The sequence below is a fragment of the Rhipicephalus microplus genome, chromosome 6, assembly GCF_043290135.1.
Source record: "Rhipicephalus microplus isolate Deutch F79 chromosome 6, USDA_Rmic, whole genome shotgun sequence".
Classification (NCBI taxonomy): Eukaryota; Metazoa; Arthropoda; class Arachnida; order Ixodida; family Ixodidae; genus Rhipicephalus; species Rhipicephalus microplus.
In genome coordinates, this window is record NC_134705.1 from 122,649,171 (window position 1) to 122,657,730 (window position 8,560).

Genomic DNA, 8,560 nt, shown 5'->3' on the forward strand with positions numbered 1-8,560 from the left:
GAGTGTAGTCACTTATGCTCGTCATACGGTCAGGTAATGCCGGACCAAGTTTAGTATCGACACCATTATGGAAAAGACCAGGAGAGCTGAAAGTCGTAGGCGGCTAGATAGATAGATAGATAGAACGATAGATAGATAGATAGATAGATAGATAGATAGATAGATAGATAGATAGATAGATAGATAGATAGATAGATAGATAGATATGCTCAAAGTCACCGAAGTTCTCAGAAGAACGCTTCGCATTAAGAACAAGAACATACTCAGAAACGCTGAATGATGGCTGAAGGCACGACATGAAATGTCATCTCAGAGTAACTTCCAGAGTGACTTCGCGATGTGCACCTGAAATCGCTGCTCCCTTAAGAACGAACGCACGTAAAGCGTTTCACAGCGTCTGTCTTCAGGACGCATCCACGCTGCTTGGACGAAGTACTGGTTCGCTACCCTAAATATCACTGGGCTTGGGAAAGATCGGAATTCGTCGGCAGTCGACAGTTTATCCGTAATTCTGCAGTCAGCGTCGTCGCGGGCACTACTTCATGGGGCATTCTGGTCTACGGAGGCAAACCATCGGCGTCCTTTCTATCGCCGTCCGACAGCGCTTCTTCGCTTCTGATGGCCCACAAGAAAACCGCTATTGCCCCATTTCTGACGCACTTCATCTCGTTCCTAGCAAAATTTTTAACGAGATGTCCGTGTCCTTAAGGTATCGTGATACAATCGATTAATCGTAATTGTGTTTCACTACTCAGATGCACATAAGTTTTTCAATGTGTCTCGATGCAGAAATTCAGATACTCAAAAGAAGCACTGAAATTCTCTCGCGAAACTCAAGTATTGCGATACTTCCCAGCTCTACCTCTACTCAACTTCTCCAGCTACAAACTTCCGTCATTGCCTGCCTACTCTGAATATGCAAGGCAACGCAGAATTTTGTGCAGAGGCCATAATAACAGGGCCACGAACATGTTATAAGCAATTTATACCTCGGCAAGACGTATCGCCGGCACAAGCGAATCTTCAGTTTGTTTATTGTAAAGTAAAATGAGGTTGTTGCATAAGGTGTTATAATTTACACAGACTGTCATTGGGATTATTGTTGATACCAGTTAATTGATGGGCGTATATATGGACTACGACGAAAAATAGAAATAATTTAAGCTTGCGCTCGTCCTTGTCGGCGTGTGCTTGTGTTGTAAGGGTGCAGCCTTAGTTACCTACCAATTATGAAATACTTTGACTATCAGTAAGTTTTATTCAAATGGGGATAATATCGATTATAGTGTGTCATTAGGTACCTTATTAGGTATGAAAATAGGAAATGTAATATCTTTGATGAGGCGGCGTCGAGTCAAGTTAGATAGATAGATATCACGCAGCTTTTTTGCGTTTTACAGCATTCTGAGCATCGGAAAACACGTTACCGCAAAACTGCATCCCACTGAATTTCGAACCTGCAGTCTACCTGAGGATAGTTAACCATGCGTCACGCATAACGCTCTGGAATATTTTTTCAATGATGTTAAGGCCACATGGTATATTGTACACGCCCAACATGCAGAGTTATGCACAGTTTAGCAGCCATTTAGCATATGTTGCGAATGCTGACAGCCAATTCAGAAGATTTTACATGAAGGCTTTAATGCAGCATATCATTCTGCAAACTTGATTGAGTTACTCGTCTAACCCCAAAAACCCCACGGGCGTAAGCATGCTGAATGGCAAGCAACTTCTGATGGAAACGAGTTGCAGTTCTCGGTAAAAGCGCCTCGGCGGCACCGGTGGCCCCGGGCGCGGTAGGAATAATGGAGTCGAGACCACGGCCCAATGGGTGCGAACGGCGGGCACCCGCAGCCTGCAAAATCCATACAATGCGAAGATATAATTATGAAATGCTGTGTCTATTATTGCACGGCAATGAAGATACGTTTTTATCAGCAGTAACTTATCAAAAGCATAGGTCGGACATGGATTGCGTGCAGCATTGAGTGCGAAAGCAAGAATCATTCGTGACACCCGAGAACCAAGTCTTCTGTGGACAGCGGCTCCATACGCTTTTTCTGCCGCAGATGTCTATATGGTGAAATTCTGGGCAATCCAGTCTGCCAAAAACACGCAGAAATAATACTTGTCAATAGAGCAGATGCCCATTGGTACCTCGACAATGCTGATTATCTATCGCAACACAATGTCAATATTTCTTTTCTTCACATAAATATTTTGATAAATTTCTATTTTTTATTATAAGAGTGCACTTGCTTAAACTCAAATTCAAACGTAAGGCGTCCACAAAAAAAAACGCTTCGCGTTCTCGCTTGCACATACGAAGCTTCAGCTGTGCACCACCAACGTTTAGCTTCACCTAGCCGCCGCCAAACCAACCCCAAAAATCTCCGCAGCCACTCCACCGAGTTTGCCCGGCGTACACTGTGGGTCTGGGGAGTCTACACCAGTGGTTACGGACATCTTGCGATATTATTGCGATTTATCGCCTTTGTTTATTTGCATTGTCATTTTTTGATTTGTGGTTGTTATTTATTTCTGCATGCTTCCCCCCTCCCACCCGTGCTCTGTTTTGAGCATCAGGCGATGTTTTTTCAGAGGGTGGCATTGCCACGCACGTTTTAGATGCGGAAGCATCTTATACTCGCGCCTTGTAGTGCGCCGTCCGCGCCGTCCGCACCGCTTCTCGAACATTCGACAGCTGACGCGCGCGCATGCGCCGTCGCGCCGTCGCCCACCATCTGTGCCGCGCACGCTTCTCCTTCGAGAACATTCGACAGCTGACAGCGCATGCGCCATCGCGCCGTCGCCATCTGTGCCGCGCGCGCGCTTCTCCTTCGAGAACATTCAACAGCTTACAGTGCATGCGCCGTCGCGCTGTATATATACTAAAGGTCGGCGCTCGCTCGCTCAGTTGCCGCTCGTCGGTTGGTTTGTACGGCGCGTCGACGTCCAAGGTCGCGGTGAAATGAATTCTAACGAATCCACAAACACAATGATCGACGTCCCTTCGACCAGCGCCGTCCTTTCGCATACGTGTGTACGTGTTCACTCATTTAACACCCCCTCCTACAACCACGTTAACCAATTTAGCCATCGACCCAAGTAAGTCGCAATTTAACACCCCATTTTCCCAACCACGTTAACCAATTTAGCCATCGACCCAAGTAAGTCGCACTTTAACACCCCGTTAACCAATTATATGCTCCGCATCCTCCTCAGTGTTCCCCCGAGGGAAGCTGCGGGCAATTTTTTTTATTTTGCTTTTCCTGGACTCGATTTGCGCCTACACTGCCAGCGATGCTCAGCGCAAACTCCGCCTTCAATGTTCGAGAAACTTCATGATTCTAGTAGATCATTTTTAGATGCGGAAGCATCTTATGCTCGCGCCTTGTAGTGCGCCATCCGCGCCGTCCGCACCGCTTCTCAAACATTCGACAGCTGACGCGCGCGCATGCGCCGTCGCGCCGTCGCCCACCATCTGTGCCGCGCGCGCTTCTCCTTCGAGAACATTCGACAGCTGACAGCGCATGCGCCGGCGCGCCGTCGCCATCTGTGCCGCGCGCGCGCTTCTCCTTCGAGAACATTCAACAGCTGACAGTGCATGCGCCGTCGCGCTGTATATATACTCAAGGTCGGCGCTCGCTCGCTCAGTTGCCGCTCGTCGGTTGGTTTGTACGGCGCGTTGACGTCCAAGGTCGCGGTGAAATGAATTCCAACGAATCCACAAACACAATGATCGACGTCCCTTCGACCAGAGCCGTCCTTTCGCATACGTGTGTACGTGTTCACTCATTTAACACCCCCTCCTACAACCACGTTAACCAATTTAGCCATTGACCCAAGTAAGTCGCAATTTAACACCCCATTTCACAACCACGTTAACCAATTTAGCCATCGACCCAAGTAAGTCGCACTTTAACACCCCGTTAACCAATTATATGCTCCGCATCCTCCTCAGTGTTCCCCCGAGGGAAGCTGCGGGCAATTTTTAATGTTGAATATCAATGACAGATGGCGAGTGCTAGGCCATGGCGCGAACGGAGCAAGCAGATCCCAGTGGAATTGTTCTCGCAAAATATGCGACTGGGGCGCGCAGCACTCAACGCGAGCAGTTGATGCGCTGAAACCCATAGCAAGGAGGCTGAAGCGTGCCGTCTCCGGCTTTCCGCAGCTGTAAACATTACACCGTGACCGGATGCACGTCAGGCGTATAGAATACGTCACGTAAACATGCGCTCAAGTACACTTATTTCGGTAAAGCAAGAAATCTTGTTCCAAGGAGCAACTCATTATCTGTGGTTGCCCTCAATCTGCCATTAGAATACACAATTTACGCTTCCAATCTGTCATTGGAAAGTGATTGCAGAAAATTTTGATCTAGATCTACCATTAGAATTCGACATGAGATTGCGCGCAAGATGCGAACACTCGAGCTTATTTCAGAGCTGTCGCGATGACCAGTTTTCTGACTGGGAAATTCGGTGTGTGATGTATATAAGGCGGCGCACTCCAATCATTACCATTCGATGAACAACCGCTGCTCTGTACGGCTATCAGTGTCACTGCGTATCACTGTAATCTGCCTTTCCTTTTACCGGCCAAAGTTCGACTGAATGAACAGTTTCATCTTGGACACACACTTCACTTCCTTTGTCCTCATCATCATCGCGAGCTACACGCTATTGCATGCGACTTTTTTTTTCAGAAGCCTCGTTCATTGGTTTCAAGGCTGTTAACATTTGTATGAGTTGATGTTGGGATAGATATAGTTGGTGCTACACGTTTCGAATCTACTGAATTAATTTCTACTGAATCAAACGCCTTCTCGTAATCCATGAAGGCTATGTATAACCAACCACTATACATAGCCTTTATAGATTATGAGATAGCGTTTGATTTAGTAGGACTATCACTCGCAATGCTGAAACTGTGGAATCAGGGTGTCGATAAAGTATATATAAACATCCTGGAAAAAATCCACAGGAGATCAACTGCTACCATAGTGCTTCAAAAAAAAGCAACAAAATACCAATCAAGAAGGGTGTAAAGCAGGGGGACACAATCTCCCCAATGCTATTTACCGCGTGCTTACAGGAGGTTTTTAGAAGCCTAGAATAGTAACAGTTAGGGATAAGAGTTAATGGAGAGTACGTTAGTAACCAGCGCTTCGCCGATGACTTTGCATTCCTGAGTAACTCAGGGGACGACTCACAACTCACGATTACGGAGTTAGACAAGGAAAGCAGAAAGGTGGGTCTTAAAATTATTCTGAAGAAAACGAAAGTAATCTACAACAACCTCGAAAAAGAGCAGCGCTTCGAAATAGGTAATAGTGTACTTCAAATTGTAAAATACTATGTCTACTTAGGGCAGGTAATAACTGTGGAACCGAACCACGAGATTGAAGTAACTAGCAGAATAAGATTGATATGAAGCACATTTGGCAAGCACTCTAAAATTATGACAGGGAGATTAGCACTATCCCTCAAAAAGAAGGTGTATAACAGCAGTATCTTGGCGGTACTTAGAAACGGAGCAGAAATCTGGAGACTTACAAAGAGTGTTCAGCTTAAATGTAGGACGACGCAGTGAGCAATGGAAAGAAAAATGGTAGGTGTGACCTTAAAAGACAAGAAGAGAGCAGAGTGGATTAGGGAACAAACGGGTGAATGATATCATAGTTGAAATCAAGAAGAGAAAATTGACATGGGCCGGGCATGTGGCGCGTAGACAGGATAACCACTGGTTTTTAAGGGTAACTAACTGGATTCCCTTAGAAGGCAAGCGAGTTAGTGGGAGACAGAAGGTTAGGTGGGCAGATGAGATTGGAAGCTTGTGGGTATAAATTGGTAGCAGCAAGCAAAGAACCGGGTAATTGGTGAAACATAGAAGAGGCCTTTTTCCTGCAGTGACTGTAGTCAGGTTGATAATGATGATGATGATGAAGATGATGATGATTATATGTCTTGGAACCACGATCCTAATATGAAACAAGTGTGGAAAGGCCTCAGTAATTTTGACTACTGGCAGCTTTTAGCACTGACCTAAATCTTGGCACAATGGGTTCAAAACTTCTGGATTTCGGTGAGCGAAGCCACCACGTCCGATATCTAATCTTGCGATGTAATGATTAGCCGTCAGGCACTCTGCCAAATACGCGGCCCTGTATGAGTTGATTCTATTTATTGCGTCCAAACTACCAAATCTGGTGACTGCCAAACATTCTGAAAGTTTCTGCTCTAGCTGACCACCGGGAATTCTTCCTACGTATTGCAGGGCTTTTCTGAGCCTAATTCATAGGCTAATGACTGAGTTAGAAGTGGATGAGTTATCCTTAGGTTAATGTCAACTAGACGGCAACAACAACTGTCGCCAAGGGAGTCTCAAATGAAATCTTTCACCTGCAGACACTTTGAAGGAGCGACCCCTCCGACATCATTTGATAGTAACGTTCATTGTGTATCTCTTCTTTAGCTTTGCAGCCCATGTACGCGTCAATTTTAAGCCTTGTCTAACACGTATTAGTGTTACCGCCTTTTTGGGACGCAGAGAAACGCAGTTCAGCGTCCGGTTTGGCGACGTGTAAAAGGTCCAGCTTGGAATCTTTCTTTAGGCAATCCTTATGCCTAACCACTTGAAGCACAAACTCTGAGGCTGCTTCTCACCATTTGCTGAGCCGGAGGCTGAGTAATCTATGGTCCAAAGATGCAGTTTAATTTGTTATGTTGCGAGAAGCGGGTGATTTAGGTCGCTTTACGTAGTCTGACATTAGCTATATGATGGATCCCGGCTGCGGCAGCTGTATTTTTAATTGAGGCAGAAAAGCTCTATGCCCATGTGCTCAGATTTGGGTGCACGTTGAAGAACTCGAAGTGATCGAACTTTCAGAGCCCTGCACCACGGCGTCTCTCCTAATATATGGTGGGTTTGGGTCGTTAAACCCCACATATAAATCAATTAGCTATATGATGCAGGCCAGTTTAGCATATTGATGGGTAATGTTGCAAAGTGTGAGGCACTGTAGCCTACATGTGGCTGGTACTCATTCGGGTGCTCCGTTTATAGAGACATAATACACGCGAGCTGAGCATTGGGCAGCACACAGTATACAGTGGTGTTTTGTTTTACTAGTAAAACCTGATATTATCAAAGGCCAAATCCAGAATGACTGATATAACCTCGCTTTCAAAAAAACTCTTCAAGTGAATTTCTGAATATTTTTTCAATTAAAAATAAAATATTTCTTACAGAGGTGTGCAATTAATCAGCACTGCATGCGATATAAAATTTTCGAACTGTATTTGGTCAGTGAAAACTTGTGTCATAAAAAGGTGCTGCATTGCTATGGTATTCGATGGATAACTATGTGTTACTAGCGATGAAGCATACAGTGTGAATAGTGCGAACGAAAATAAAAACGAATACATACGATCTGGAGTCCGACACGTTCCCTCGTTTTTGTTGCACACTGCAAGTAGAGAAAGGCAATTCAAAGCTTGCATCAGCGAACCGTCTATAAATTGTTTTATTTCAGGGGATTACAATAATGTACATTGTTACACAGTATATTGTTAGAGACCACCCGTGCCTTCAAGGGTTGTGCGACTCTCTTTCAGCATTTACCCGCTGCCAGTTTCAACTCTCACACTAGGTCACATGAAAAAATATTACCTACACATATTGTTGACACACTCTGTTAAGCCTAACTATAGACGTAACAACGTCTGACCCTCCAGCTGTGGAACAGAAAGCAATCAACGGCGACACTAAAACCACGCAACTTCATGAAATTCTATCACTATATGGACAGTTTTTTTAGCCGAGCATTTTTGTCAGATGTTTTCCTTAGCTAGGACGAATAAATTTAGTGTGCTCAGTGGCAGATAATAATGATAGCTGAATTTTTTATATTTTGTCGTTTAGGTATAGCTTAAAGCTACAATAGAAATAGTATTGCTGTTAGTGCATAACCTAAACACATTAGCGATGGCAACATAATAAACCGCGCCAGATAAGTCTCGTAAACAAATATATTGACACAGTCAAACATTTAGTCCGTAAAGAAAGATTGTGGAGGAATTTTCCTACCTAAAGTATCTCTCCTTTCTTCCACAACTTTTGATGCACGCGTTCCTTGCAGAAAAATTAAGATAACAGAGAGGGACATAAAAAGCAGTGTGGTGCTGAGCGCCATGATTTTCCTTTCAGTCTTTGACTTTTAAACACGTGCCCAAGCCAATGAGCCGACCTTATATTCTGACATGCTAAAGTTGGAAGTGTCATAAATGACTTCGTTTTTTTTTACGATTCTTTCAATGCGTCAGCAAAACAGACATCACGCAGTTTATATGCCATTTTGAAAGAATGCTCGAGGATTGTTACATGTATTTATAACCTGTGATTGACGTCAAGTTGTAGCAGATTTGATTGCTGCAAGTTTTTGCATACTTTGTCAAATATTTCACTCGCAATTTTGAGAGACCTTTGCAGTTCACCGATGACAAGACAGCATTAATGTATAGAAATAGCTTTCATTTATGTGCAACATACT

The 8,560-nt window shown here is 44.5% G+C and overlaps 1 long non-coding RNA gene across 1 annotated transcript; it reads right to left on the minus strand.

The window, feature by feature from the left end:
• Positions 1-1,295: 1,295 nt before the first annotated feature.
• Positions 1,296-8,225, minus strand: LOC142764920 (uncharacterized). The gene is made up of 3 exons (XR_012883963.1): positions 8,098-8,225; positions 7,439-7,477; positions 1,296-1,858 (listed from the first exon to the last, which is right to left on the minus strand). It is a non-coding gene; the product is annotated as an uncharacterized LOC142764920 (long non-coding RNA).
• Positions 8,226-8,560: the final 335 nt, after the last annotated feature.